The sequence below is a fragment of the Grus americana genome, chromosome 5, assembly GCF_028858705.1.
Source record: "Grus americana isolate bGruAme1 chromosome 5, bGruAme1.mat, whole genome shotgun sequence".
NCBI classification, from domain to species: Eukaryota; Metazoa; Chordata; class Aves; order Gruiformes; family Gruidae; genus Grus; species Grus americana.
This window is the reverse complement of record NC_072856.1, coordinates 46,883,223-46,897,955: the sequence shown is the minus strand read 5'-3', so window position 1 is coordinate 46,897,955 and position 14,733 is coordinate 46,883,223. Positions and strand designations below refer to the sequence as shown.

The window sequence follows — 14,733 nt, the reverse complement described above, 5'->3', positions numbered from 1 at the left end:
TAACATTGTTCTTGGATGGGTAACCTCCAGATCTCAGGTTTCTGCAGAAAGAGCTGAAAATTTCTAGAAAGGTTTCCTTCTGAATCAGTAATAAAGAAATACCTTTGTGTGGAAGTATCCTGCTGCAGTAGGCAAATGGGGGTAACTTTGTATCAGTCAGTTCTCTAACCTTAAGCTATATTGATTGCAATTACAAGAGGCTGCAGTGTCACTGAAAAGGACATCCCTGGAACACATGAAAAGTGCAGGCTTTCCCAACATGTTTTTTAAAGATCTCATAAGCAACAAAGTTAATTCAGATGTCCTGGCTGCTTTCTAACATCAGTAATTATTTCCTTTGAAGTCTGAATCAGATGGGAAATTTTTCTTCATTCCTGTCCTTAACTGCGTAAGTTGAATTAGTATGCTGTTAAATGACAAAACATCAGTTGCAAGCTAAATAGATCCTCCTGTCCACACAATTCTGAAAGCACTTTGGGATCCTTCAAGATGAAGGATGCTTAAGAACAATTGTGGTATGTCCATTAAGGCATCGTTGCAATGAATACTGCAATCTTTTCATTTATTCAATAATAAATTGATTTCTTCCTTGGAGCTGATTTTTCCCTTGTGCCAGGGCCAGTCTCTGATTTCCTTCCTTGATGTAGCAGCAAAAAATTAAATTGCTCTTGATGCTCAACTCCCAGGCACACAAGTTCTCTAAGGATCAGACTTTAACATTTCATCATTTGGTTCAATGGTTTATCTTTGTAATGTCTGCGTAACTGGTGGAGCCCCAAGACTGTAGTCCCCTAGTTCAGCTCTAGAAGTAACTTCCTATTTCTTTTAAGATCTCAGGGGTCTATGGAGCAATTCTCAGGTCTCCGCTGGTAAGCAGAGGTTAATCTAATAGCTATGATACAGTGATAAGTTGTTAACCAACATACAACAAAAGAAAATATCATTATTACACCCACCTTATTTCAACACAAGAAAGAACTCTGAAGTATAAAGGAGTTCAAATAAAGCAGTGAAGGGAATTTTTTCCCTCTCATTTAATCTGTACAATAGCAATCTCCTCCCCAATCCTTTCCTCTGAGTTTTGGAATACAGTAATTTTTCTAGACTTTCTTCCCTCCTCGTCCTTAACCTCAGATTCCCATAAATGGGCCTTTCACAAGAGACACTTCTCATTCTGGGCACACCGGGCAGCAGCACACACCCCACCCTGCATGGGAGATGCACAGGGAGCTGGGAGAGTCCTGCAGGGAGAGAGGCAGGTCCTGAGCACAGCTTGTAGGCATGACGGGAGTCACTCTCATTTATATTGGACAAGGTGCTCTGTTCTCCAATGTAGCCTGTTGTGCAGGCCGTGAGGCGCCTAAGAAAACCATGCATGTCAGAGCCAGTTGCACATGGAGCAGCAACCATAACTGTCACCTGCTGCAGGAGGGACTGCAGACTTCACTCCCATGCCCATCCTCAGTAGTGCCACTCCGCTCTGCAAGCTTCTGGTCTGAATGGCATTGAACACCAAGAAAGGAAGTTGCACCAAGTAAAAGGGAATGACACTTGAAGCCCAGGACCAGTACTTCAAGATATGGCAATCCAACCTTCATCAGTACTACAACACAAGCATTGCTGTGTGGAAGAGTCACTACAAAGTGATGGCTGGTTTGGGTTGGGTTTTTGTTTGTTTGGTTGGGGTTTTTTTTTATTTCCCCTCTCTTACTGGTCTCTCATTCATCCTCTTATATCACACTGAATATATCATCCCTTTCCTTGCAAAAAAGTCCTCTCTGTCCATAAACAGTTTGCAAGAGACAGAGAAATTGCTGGGCAGCTTATGTATAGAGAATAGGCACAATATTACCCCTGCTTTTAAATGCACAAAACACTTCAACCTCACAGAATGCAGCAGGGACTGTTTTTGCCTGTGCAGACAAGCAGTAGCAATGGCCTAACCACCATGGCACAAGCATCTCCAAAACCAATTATTAAATCAGTGAAAACCTGCTATGTTGATAAGCTCTTTCTGTCCCATTCACTCACAAATGGCAGAAGATCTGCTGGGGTGCTCCAAACAGATGGGTTATGTTCCTAAAGGGCACACAGGCAACAGCACATCTCCTGCTTTCCCAGTTCCCCAGTAGGCACCATCCCCGCTTCCTGACAAGGAGCCTTGCCTAAAAGGCATGACAGACTGGTTGGTGTGAGTGCCCTTGAAGTACCTGCCAGAGTTCACATGCCCACCCTCAGTCAATGCTTAACCAAGCTGCACACACTTAGCCATTTAAACTTGTCTCATCAGTTGCTCCATCTGGTCTCCTGGGCAGAGCAATGAAAGGCTCCCATCTCAAGTTTATTTCTCAGGCATTGCACTGGCATGATGCCTCATTCCTAGGAAACACAAAGGCTTTATGGACCTACAAGGACAGGCACACCTAGGCAGCAATCCCAGGCTTAGGTACAGATACCTACATACCATCAAGCTGCACCAAGGTAACAAAAAACAAGGACATACATTAGTGACTACTGGAAAATTGAAATTCAGCAATAACATACAACATTGTCACTTAAAATAGCTATTAGAAGTGATTTAAAAGAGTTGATGAAATGTGACTTATGCTATCTGAATTTGATGTACTGGGTAAGCGAGTGTTACTAGGGAGGGAAAAAGACGGGGTAAGTTATCCCCTCTGACAGCTCCTGAACAATGTGTTTTGCCTGGTTGAGCTACTGATGCTCAGAAAGGGGTCTAGATTATTCCTCAACATATAGCTTAAACTCACATAAGTTTCTCTAGTTAGCTACCATAAAAGTAGCATCCAGATTTCAGTTCCCTCTTGCCAATCTTGTATTCTCCTGAATGAGACTGTCATAAATGCAGAACTGAATGGGCAGCTAGTTCACCTTTGCAAAACATGCTCTGACTCCATGCACGTGCACATTGGCAGATGCTCACAATACACAGCTGTTTATTCCTTATCTGGGCTTGTCCTGGTATGACATTACCAGACACAGCTACTGCGTGTGCTAGAATACAGTGGAGGGCGCCTTAAATGGTCTCTGAACAGAATGGGACTTCTGCATGGCACAGCATGACATCTTGTGGAGATTCCTAGCTGGGATTGGAAGTAGATTGTTGCATCACTGTACCCTTCCATCTGAGCTAAATCTGTTTTGAACCCAGTTGGCTGAATCTTTGGAGGGGCAACGTTACATGGATGTGGTGTATATTACCTTGAAGTCCTCAATTAATTTGTTCCTCATCTGACCCTTGCTCCTTAGCATGAAATACACAAAGTCAACTAACACTCTCAGAGCTGTACCTCTTTGCATTCTGTCCTACCACTAAGAGTCAACACTAACTTGTAAAATAAACATGCTCTGGGTAATTCAGTGGAGCACTTGATACAACCACTAGACCCATGCAAATAATCAGAGAAAACTTATTTGACCACTTATCTGATACTCTCAGTACCAGTCTCTCCAGCCTACTCCCATTGGCTTTCCTGATTATTTCATCCCACTTTCATACTGATTAAGCAGCCAACTCCTTAGTAACATTACAGGTCTCATAGCTTGCAAAGGGTTTTTTGGTATTTAAATGTACATTGCTGTGCTCAGTCTCCTATTATCACATCTCATTACATCCTTCCAAGCCTTCAGCAATTTCATTGCAACACCTTTTGTAGCATTTAGAATCTCCTTAAAGGTTTCTCAATAAACAGTCCCCTCCTTTGCCCACAGTATCTAGCAGCTTCCTGTCCTCTCATGATCTGGCTAAGGGAAACCAGTTCCTGGAGGAGTATAACACATAACCTCTCTATTAATATCTCCTGCCCCAGAAAGAGGAGATGGCTCACCTGTAAACTTCTGGGCTAAAATCCATTGGAAGACAGTCAAAATGTATTTCTTTACATTTACATGTTGCCACTGTAAATAAATTGGTAGTACCACATAAATTATTGAGAAGACTGAACTGATTATGTGTCGTCTTCCCAGAGACCATGCTGCAGGGAAACACCAAAAAAAAAAAGAGGAAAAGGCAACACATTCAGTTTCCCATCCAGGTGATAACCCAATTCATCTCCTGAGTGGTCAAAATGAACCAAGTTTGGGTGGCCAGAGACAAACACTCTATCCCAAATCTCCACATCAACTCTCTGCAGAATTCAAATTTTGCCTAGCTGTACAGAGCTTTCACATCCTTGCTGCTCAGAGATGGAACAGCAGAGGAAGACTGTTCCTCCTTGTAGCAGGTGCCTCTTTGCATTAGCTGCAGCAGATTTCAGTCCCTGCAGGAATACAGCTTCCTCCCTCCCCATTGGGAGGATTAACACTTGTGCTCTCTACAAGCAACTGCTTGTCTGGCAACTCTAAAATAAGCACCTTTGAGGTGCCTACAGGATACACATTGCCTCTGGTTCCCCGCACTCTTGTCAAGCTCTTGGGGTGATGCAAGCTGTCAGCCCCACAATCCCTCAGCAGAGGGGGGAGCAATGCCGGTGCTCTCCATGAAGAGAGCAGGCTTGCTGTAATTGCTTCTAAAAGCAAATTCTACTGGGCCCAGGGGAGAGCAGGGACAGGCACGTGTCTGTACACAGTCACACAGAGGATCTCTTATTCCTTTCAGCTTCTCCTGTGCAAGCTTACTGACCTCCTGCAGTATTAATCAATTCCTCTGTCACCTCCTTGCTCTGACATCTGCTCAGGAGAATGGATGAGTAAGCAGGTAATCCAATTGGGCAGGAGCAAAGCAATGAGCTAATTCTCCTGCATGACTGTGTTACCCTACTGCTCTTTGGCACTGCCTGTCCCTAAAGGCCCAGTACTCAAAGAAAAGCTTTTGGGCTTCCTACCCTGAGGATGGCTGAAGAGACCTTCTCCACCTCCAGCTTATCTTATTGCTTCTCTTAGTATGACATAAAAGGCTGACTTTTCTCATTTTCCAAGATTTCAACACTGAGAAAGCAAAAATGAAACCTCAATTTCTCTTCATCTCCTCCTCACTTTCTGCAAAGAAAATTAACATAAACTGCTTCCCCCCCCCCCCCCCCCCAGCAAATCAGACCAGACAGATTAAGAAAGCTTCTAGATAATTGAAACAAATCGGATCCAAATCAAACTTTCAGTAAAACAAGTTCTCAGGTACCCTTTAAAAAGTTAAAATAGACAGTAATACTAAATGGTTGGGAATTAAGGACAGAAAATGTCCATAAGGTTAAACCAGTCCATGTACAGGGCTAGGACAGGATTGGTCCATGCAAGTTACTGACCAGCCCTGTTCTCCAGACTGGACTTTAAAGGCGAACAACTGAACTTTTATTGATTTCCTTCCCATACACATTTAAATTCATTCAGTATAAAAATTAAGACAATTCTCACTGATATTCAGATGAATTCTTCTTTGTCCAGGCACTCTTGTAATCAACACTTTACTTTCAGTTGCACAAAAAAAAAAAAAAATCCTTTTCTTCCCTGGTTTATGCACTTTTTGGATGCCTGTTTGCCTTTCTGTCTTACAGGCTTTCAGTGGAACATCTCATCGTAGAAGAGCAGAGATAATCTCTCCCACCCCTGCCACCTCCCATTCATACCTTATCACTAAAGGATCTGCTAAAAACGAAGGCTCAAGAGTTTCAAGGGAAAAAAAACAAGAATGCAGACAGCCTTTTTCATTCACTATGGGAACGTGTTCATCTCTGCTTGGCTCAAAATAGTATCTGACAAGAGTGAATCACACAAGTTCTGAAAAACTCACACAAAATAAGCAAAGAAATCTATAGCTGCCTTCCTCAATCTCACTCCCTGCCTGCCTTTTTATTGACTTCTGCCTGCATCAACAATTTGTAGCTACCTGTCTGCTTTATCCTCCATAAAGGTAACACCAAAATAAGAGAAGAGTGGGGAGAAGGTAAAGCAGTGAATTACTGCGAGGACCTCCAGCACTGCCTCTTACTGGGAGGGATAAAGAAAGGTCAATGAGGAAATACATAGCACAAAATTCTCTTGCTTTCATGTGAAGCCACTGAGCTAACTCAATATGAATAAAATACATAGAATAGATTTTACCTCACTTATATAAATGCCTAAAACATGCCAAAATACTTTCATCGGTCCAGCCCTGGGGAAGAGAGAAGGAAAAAGGAATAAAAAATACACCCAAAAAAATGGCAAGACCCAAGTTCAAATCCTGAAGCTGATGCCCTCCCTAATCCTGAAAGAGAGGAGACAACGTTGCATAGCCTGTATACCCAGAATACCACTAACCTCCAGGGGCTACCTATGGAAGGAAGAAGATAATATTACCTTCAGAACAGATTAATCTCCATTCTTCTGTTAACTTACACTTTCAACAGCTTTTTGTCCACCATTCTTGCTCCAGTCTTCCTCTATTCCCCTAACCTGGTAATTATACCTACTGACACTCTTTTACGTATAACACACCAAGCCAGAGATAATAGCTTCATTTTTATGAATAGAGGGTCCAAGGACTAAAATCAAGTAATAAGCAAAAACACATTGGAAAGGCTATACCCATGTAATTACAAGCCACAAAACGGTTGGTTTGAATTTAGCTCCCAATTCTTTTCAAGTCAAAGAAAAGTTTATATATAATGTTCTCTCCAAGCATTTGACTTTTTTCTTCTATTCTTTTCCTTTCCCTGACCCTTTCTATTTTCTGTTGCTTTAAACATCCATCCTTGTGGATGATCCTATGTTGTTGAAAAGCTGTAAAAAAAAAAAAGGAAAACAAGAGAAAAGCATCAGCTTTTGTGTGTGTATACATATGTGTATGTATAAACACACATCTTTCTGTACACAAGCGGATATATGAAAACCCACCACACTCGAGAATAATCAAGGAATTACTATGTATTTTTATGTATATCTACATAAATTTATACACACTCACACCCCTTTCCATGTAGATTTAGTATCAATCACAATGAGAACAAAGCGTCAGGAGGGAGCACCTAGGACAACAGTCATCTTGGGACTGTAGTTATAGCCACAGGGGAGGTGCCACAAGTTATGCACACAATAGACAACACTAGTCCCTAGCTGGAGTACACAGCACCTCCACCCCTCTATATGCCCATGAGTTTCTGCTTGGTGGAAACCAAACCACACAGGCTGCTCACCCTGGCCTCAGCCCAGCATGTAATGAGCAAGCATTCCATGGTCACATCTGGACCTGAAAGCTGGAAATCACCAGGTTTGCAGTTTAAATGCCCATGAGGGGTAAGAAAAAAAAAAAAATCAAAGCAAATGTTAGAAGTTATTAGAAAAGGATCTCTGCCGAACTCAAGAGCATCATTATACTACTGCATACATTTTAAAAGGAAAAAGATGAAGTACAAACACTCTGAGCAGTAGTACTACGGAACTGTTAGATCACACAGATTTTGAATTCAGCCAGTGTAGAGCTACATAAGAAAAACAAACAACCATAGTACTATAATGTTAAATTTGTTCAAATTTCTCAAGAGGCAGAAGAAAGGCTACAAAAGTACAATTTCTTAGAGAGAATGCTTGAAACCCATTCAAAAAGTCTTCTAAAATTTCTCAGTTTAAAACATCTTTGTCTGACATGTACAAAAAAAATCCCTCATGGAGGCTTAAAATGTATGTAGTTTTTTCCTCATTTGACAACTTAAGAGTCTGCAGTTTATTTTCTTAGCGTTATGGAGCATTTTTTAAAGTTTTTTTTATATATATATATTTAGTTACATGCCAAACATACTGACTTTTTATTACAGTAATGCTCCTTTTTTAACTTGGTTTTGTTACACAGATAGGTAAAGCCTTACATGGTTCAAACCCTGCAATCATGACCAAACCTCCCACTTCCATTCTAAACAAGTCTCCTTAAAAGCCAAAACAAGCAGGTTGTGTCCAACTCCTCCACAAAAGTCATAAGTCTACGTAATTTGGGGTTTGCTGTCATTTATAACTAATTTTGTTACAAGCAGAGAGAAAAAATAAATAAAAAAGGAAATCCTTTTATTTTGAAACTCAGGTTACCTTTGCTACAGAAAGACCTATTGAAATGGGAGGTCTTCCTACAGAATATGGTGGAAATTCCATTGCTCAAGTAACCTGAGATAGGATCAGCAAGTCCCCCATACAGACTAGGCGTAACTGGGTGAAAGGCAAGCTCAGCCTTACTAAGTGTCTTCTGTTCACATCTACAGCAGTATAAAGCATCTGTCTTCCCCCAAGCAGCACAGAGGGAGGAATCTTTTTCGCATAGAAAGTCATCTTGAGCAACACGCTGTAGTCAAATTAAGTGAATGAGTCACACCATAACACCAAGAAATATCAGACACATTTCCTACGATGACCTTGATTCCACTCATGCAAGAGCAAATATTCCTAGAAGTTGAAAGCCTGGATATAGGGGAAGTAGACGAAATAAACCACATAGGATTTATTGATTTGGTACACTGGCACACACTTTGATTCATCCAGTCCTCTGGAATCCACCAAAACCATTTAAGAAAGCCAGAACAAGTCACTAGTCTCATCTTGCAAATTAATACACCCAACAAGCATCTCCTGTGCAGCTACAGCACACAAAGTTCATCCCTGCAGCATCCACCCAGAGGCACTATTTAGTAAAACTGTTTTACATATCAGCCAGACAATTGCTTAACAGAAATCTTAGTAGTAGGATCTTCTTACCTGTAGGGAAACTTGAGGCGAGAAGACTAAGTTACTTGGAGGGAAACCAAAACAAAAAAGGCAGTACATTTTTTTTTTTTTTTAAGCAAGTGGAATCGCCATTAGACTGATCCCAGAGCTTTTACAGGCTAAGACTAGGGCTTTGGAAAAGGGAATACCAGTGGGAGCATTCAGTAGCACCCAGAGATGGTCATCCTAGCAAATAAACCAGTTATGAATAAGCTTTTGAATCAGGTACTTGATAGAACATATGATAATATGAAGATTCAATCCAAAGGTCTCAAGAGCCATCCATCATTTGATTTAGGTGAAAGATAAACTCTCTTCTCAGTCCAATGCTCTGTCCACTGGACAGCAATAACTTTCCTCTGAGAAATGTTCCTAGGTCAGTGTGACTGGTCATCTGCAAATGTCATTCTCTCACTCAGATGTCAGCCTGGGGTCTGATACTGTGGAAAAACTCAGCAAGGAGCTCGTACAAGAGCCGATAAATCAAAGAGCCCATTCAACACCTATGTGCATTCCTACACACAATCCATTTCTTATGAGTCAAAAAGCATTAGATGATAATTTTGTGACCGCAGAGCTGCTTTGGGCCTTGTTTTAAATTGGACTAAGTTTAAGAACTTATAAACCATACCCTAATTCCTCACAGCCAGCCAGGTGCTTAAACAAGGGTCAGGTTGGAATGTAAAGTGCTGCATATCTCCATCATCAGCATCCCAGAACTGTTCAGTTCCCTCAGACAAGAGCTGGATTGAATTTGAGTGCCCTGAAGTATTTTATACGAAACAGCATAGCATAGTCTCTACCTCCCATCCTTACAATTCTCTCCTCCTTTGATCTAGGCAGGAGAAAATAGGATAATTATATTTTTATTCTAGATGCACAAAGTCTCCATTTCCAATAAACAATGTCTCCTTTAAAGACAGGCAGCTGGATAATGGTTGGAAAGCAAAGTGGAGGGAGACAAAGACAGTGGCCATAACCCCACAAATCCACTGCCACTGTATTATTTTTGATTTTCAGAACAGAATACTTTGCCTAAAAGTATTTCCCCCCCCCTTTCTTTTGTTTCTCTTCTATTATTTTAGCATAGGAAAGAATAAAAAAAATTAATTTTAAAGTGTGCTTCCAAAGTTATTCTGAATTATTGATCCGTTACTACTTATGCTCCTCTCAGATGATTAAGTGTATATAGGCAATATATATGTGACCTAAGTCCTGTAATTCCTTAAATTCTACATCTTGAAAGTATCTATAGATCTGACAATGCAATTACAGGGCTGCATACCAACAAGGCAGGGAAAGAGATTAAAGAGAGCTGATATCAGAAGAGATTTTCATAGCACAAGGCAAGTTTGTGTGATGCAGGAAAGTTATTTCAGATAAAACAGAGATCCTTGTTTGGCTTTTGCTCACACAATGACCAGATTATGTGAAAGCTCCGCAGCAGCTCTGCTACTTAGAGAAAGCAATAGCTGGAGATTTTTAAAACAAAAACCAGGTAACCCTAAAATAACTTATTGAAGGAATGCAAAGCCATGAAGTTATTTGTCCAAACATAAGGTTTGACTGTGCTTCTTGTTGAGCCCAAAAAAAGCTCAAATCTGGCAATATGCTGCAGGTTGACCTCCTGATGGCTATGGAAAAGCTAGTCTCAAACTTCTGCACACTGAGATTTGGCAAGTTGGGCCTTGGCATTTCACCAGAGACAGGAATTGCACTGTAAATGATGTATCAGAAAATGAAGGACCAAATCGTAATAGTCATAGATTTTGCAGCAGAGCTGGCACCAACAAGATGTAGATGAAAGGGATAAGAAATTACATGGCATTACATTTATTAGTATATTACCAAGACCTGGCTGCCTATCCTGTACTGGCTTCTTTCCTGCTTCTGTTCATTTTACCATTGACTAACATGTGAAGCAGCATCTTCACTTGTCCATCACCAGTAAAAGTGGGATTTACATGCTGTCCAATTCCAAAAGAGAAAAGCTGGGTGGTTTTCAGCAAAGAGAAGCATTATTATTATTTTATAACAACTTCCAGGAAATATTGTTCCTATGTGACTGTAGATGGGCTCCTTTCCCTGCCCACCCCACACCTTATCAATTCAACTAGAGATAGTATTCATTTGTGAAGCTGAGCAGAAAAAAGAAAAAATAGATAGGCAAGCAATTTGTCTGCTAAAAGCATTGTCTGGATGATGACAAGACCTTCCCAATTTCAACATATAATTGATAACAATTTTTGCAATTGAAAAGTGTTCACTTTATCCCTAATGTTTTAGCTTGTCCAAAAACAAATCCAGGGTTCATATAGCATTTGGAGAACTACACAGATGATATACTGTATGGCTAAGTACTCATAATTTAAAACATTTCAGTGGGCTGTCTGCATACCCTAAGAAGGTCTTCAGTCTAAGAGAGACCAAAATTAAACAGTCTCACCTTGTAAAATATTTATATTAAAATGTTGCATAATAGGAAGTGCCAGATCAGTGAACCAACAAGCATAAGAAACGTGTAACACTGAAAGTAACAGCCCTGACTGAAAATTTACTCAAAATATGCTGTGCTTTTTACTGCTAAGGTGGGCAACATCTCTCAGATCGCTGCATACCACTAATAGGTCAGGATAGATCTTGGCTTGCTAGTCTTGCCTGTTAGATTATTTGGATACAGGAAGACCTACAGTATCTAAAAATTTTTTGCTGTGTGTCATAAGAGCCCAGCCCAAAGCCTAGTGAATTTAATGACAGTAATGGGCTCTGAATTACATGTACATTCACTTTAACAAACAAAACAGTCTTAAATCTTCCCTTGGTCAACACAGTATTTGAATGTATCATGGTCTAAATTACACAAATATATTCATTTCAACAGGAAATTAAATAAAAATTCAGAGTAATTATACTTACATATATACTTCAGAACAAAATTTAAAACCTCCAGAAAACTTCAAAATAAACACTCTGCTTCCCAAGATGGAAAATTCTAAATATCACTGCACTAAAAATGTGATTTATCATGTCACAAAAGTTTTTAGAAGAAATTCTTTTTCTCACATACAGATGACACAATAACTGTTCTGCACAATTTATTTTGATATAAAATTCACTCTTTTGTGCTGTCCAAATATTTTCCAAGTGTCACAGACTTCTGAACTGAAACTAAGCAAGTCCATCAAAGAAACAAGAGGGAGCAAGATATGCTTCAGCAAGTGAGTAGATCATGACAGTATCTTTTGGCAGTGATGAGAGGGAGACAATTTCAGATTGTGGAATATGCTTCTTCAGAGGGGGTCTTTCTGCTAAAGTGGTCAGCAGTGGGAAGGCCAACAGTGCTGACCACTGTGTTGGGTTTGCATGGCAAGGTTTTGGTAGCAGGAGCGGGGGGCTACAGGGGTGGCTTCTGTGAGAAGCTGCTAGAAGCTTCCCCTGTGTCTGACAGAGCCAATGCCAGCCAGCTCCAAGACAGACCCGCTGCTGGCCAAGGCCAAGCCAATCAGCGCCTCTGTGATAACATATTTAAGAAGAAGAAAAAAACAGTTAGAGAGAGATTTTGCAGCCGGAGAGAGGAGTGAGAAGATGTAAGAAACTCTGCAGACACCAAGGTCAGTGAGGAAGGAGGGGGAGGAGGTGCTCCAGGCACCAGAGCAGAGATCCCCCTGCAGCCCGTGGTGAAGGCCATGGTGAAGCAGGCTGTCCCCCTGCAGCCCATGGAGGAAGGATGAGGGGGTGTAGAGATTCCACCTGCAGCCCGTGGAGGACCCCACGCCGGAGCAGGTGGAGGCACCTGAAGGAGGCTGCGGCCCATGGGAAGCCCACGCTGGAGCAAGTTCCTGGCCGGACTGGTGGACCCGTGCAGAGGGGAGCCCACGCCAGGGCAGGTTTGCTGGCAGGACTTGTGACCCCGTGGGGGACCCATGCTGGAGCAGTTTGCTCCTGAAGGTCTGCACCCCATGAGAGGGACTCCATGCTGGAGCAGGGGAACGATGAGAGGAGTCCTCCCTCTGAGGATGAAGAAGCGGCAGAAACACCGTGAGATGAACTGACCGTAACCCCCACTCCCCGTCCCCCTGTGCCGCTGAGGGGGGGAAGGTTGAAGCCGGGAATGAAATTGAGCCCGGGAAGATGGGAGGGGTGGGGGGAGGTGTTTTAAGAGTTGATTTTATTTTCTCATTCCTCTACTCTGTTTTGCCTAGTAATAAATTAGATGAATTCCCTCTCTAAGTTGGGTCTGTTTTGCTCGTGACAACAATTAGTGAGTGATCTCTCCCTGTCCTTATCTTGACCCATAAGCATTTCGTTATGCCTTTTCTCCCCTGTCTAGTGAATGAGGGGAGTGAGAGAGCGGCTCTGGTGGGCACCTGGCCTCCAGCCAGGGTCAACCCACCACAATCACTAAGCTGAATCATTTTAAGTTCAACCACTGGTCACATGGGCCAGGCAGTCCCACTCTTCTGAAAATGGCTCTTTCAACCAGGCTGCAGGCACAGGCAGGCATCATTTTGCTGGTTCTTTTCAGGTAGCGTTTTTAAGGTCACCATCTCTAACAGAAGATCTAGAAATACATCAGCTAAATTTTCAGCTGGTAAAATCAAAGCAGGCCAGATTATACCAATTCACATAAGATGAGAAGCAAGACAGTTTTGCTAGTGCAAGAGCAAAAACTCTGCATTCAAGGTACAGGACACACAATAACCAGATTGCTGCTGTTCTATCATGTTCTACCTCTCCACAGTGGTAGCTGACCTTCCAAACCAGTAGCCAGAATACGAAGCTCTCAGTCAGGTCCAGCTGGCAGGATGATCAGAGGTCCTGCTCTAAACCCAAACTAGTAGAATTTCACAGTGGGATGAAAGCCAAAAATCACTCAGATTTAGGCAGTCACCAACACTTTTTCCCAGTTCTTTTTCTAAGCCAGGACAGGGAGACAAAAGTTCCCACAAATGAGGTGGTTTTCCTCTGGCACAGAGCCTCCAAAGTCTTACTGCTTCCATGAGCAACAGCATTACCAAAACAACAAAATACCCATCACGTCAAAGTGCAGCCACTTGCATCTGAGCGCAGAACACATACCCTCCATAGGTTTTACATAGGCTGTGGGCTGCAAGGAGTAACTGTGTGTTTTCAGTTTTGTTTGCTTTCAGTCCTAATGGAATTTTCTGGTCATGCCCCAAAGTTCTTTCAAAGTATGTGAAGTAAAATATCCCACAGTCTCAGCGTTGTTATGGTAACTGGAATATTCGAACTTACCAGGAACTAAGTATCTGTTAACTTACAGTGCTATTATTTTTTGACCAGAACGTGACTGCATTCTCTTGCACTCAACTCATTTTTCTTTTTGATCCCAAAACATCCAAGACAGGAAGGGAAGAGGGCTGTCTGCCCACTTCTTTATCATAAAGAACTGCACAAACCTTCCATGTACAAGGATAATTAAGGTAGGGTTATAGACATACAAGTCCACCAACAGTCACAAGACCACCGCTCTTGGAATAATGCAAGTGGATCAAAATGCACATAGCAGCCAAAGCAAAGTAAAAGGAGTTGGGATTCCTGTGCTCTGCTCCAAACTCTGTCATAGTTGGTTAGTGACAGTAGTCAAGTTACTAAGTCCAATATTTAAATTTTTACCATTTTCAAATGGCTTCATTTTGTTTTTCTGATTTGAACCACATTAGCCCTGAAGTTTAGAGGTATTAATTATCCACATACTCCAGCAACTGAGGCTGGAAGTGTGATTGCTCAGTCACTGCACAAAAAACTCCTCAAGAAGCTCCACTAGTCATGTCACAATGAAGATGCAGGTTTGCAGCCACTTTTGACAGCTGTCTTTAATCTTTCCATGCTTCAGATTTGAAGGACCAGTGACACCCACAGTCCTACTCATACTCATTGAATCCCATTTGCTTAAATGGGTGGAATAGCCAAGAGTCATCTTCTCCTGTTCATACACTAAACCATAATCCAAGGGTAAGAATATCTACTAGTTCAGATTAGTCACTCTAAACAAACCATAACTATACACAATTGTAACATCATTCAGTT

The 14,733-nt window shown here is 41.6% G+C and overlaps 1 protein-coding gene across 2 annotated transcripts in view; it reads right to left on the bottom strand.

Moving 5' to 3' along the window:
- Positions 1–14,733, bottom strand: part of NRXN3 (neurexin 3) — a 1,025,935-nt gene that overhangs the window by 874,977 nt on the left and 136,225 nt on the right. Inside the window, exon 1 of one of the 2 annotated variants that reach the window (XM_054826962.1) lies at positions 5,371–5,473. The exons of the other annotated variant lie outside the window; for it this stretch is intronic. The gene's annotated coding sequence lies outside the window, so the exon portion shown is untranslated. Of the gene's footprint in view, positions 1–5,370; positions 5,474–14,733 lie in introns of those variants that run through there. 2 annotated transcript variants of the gene reach the window in all.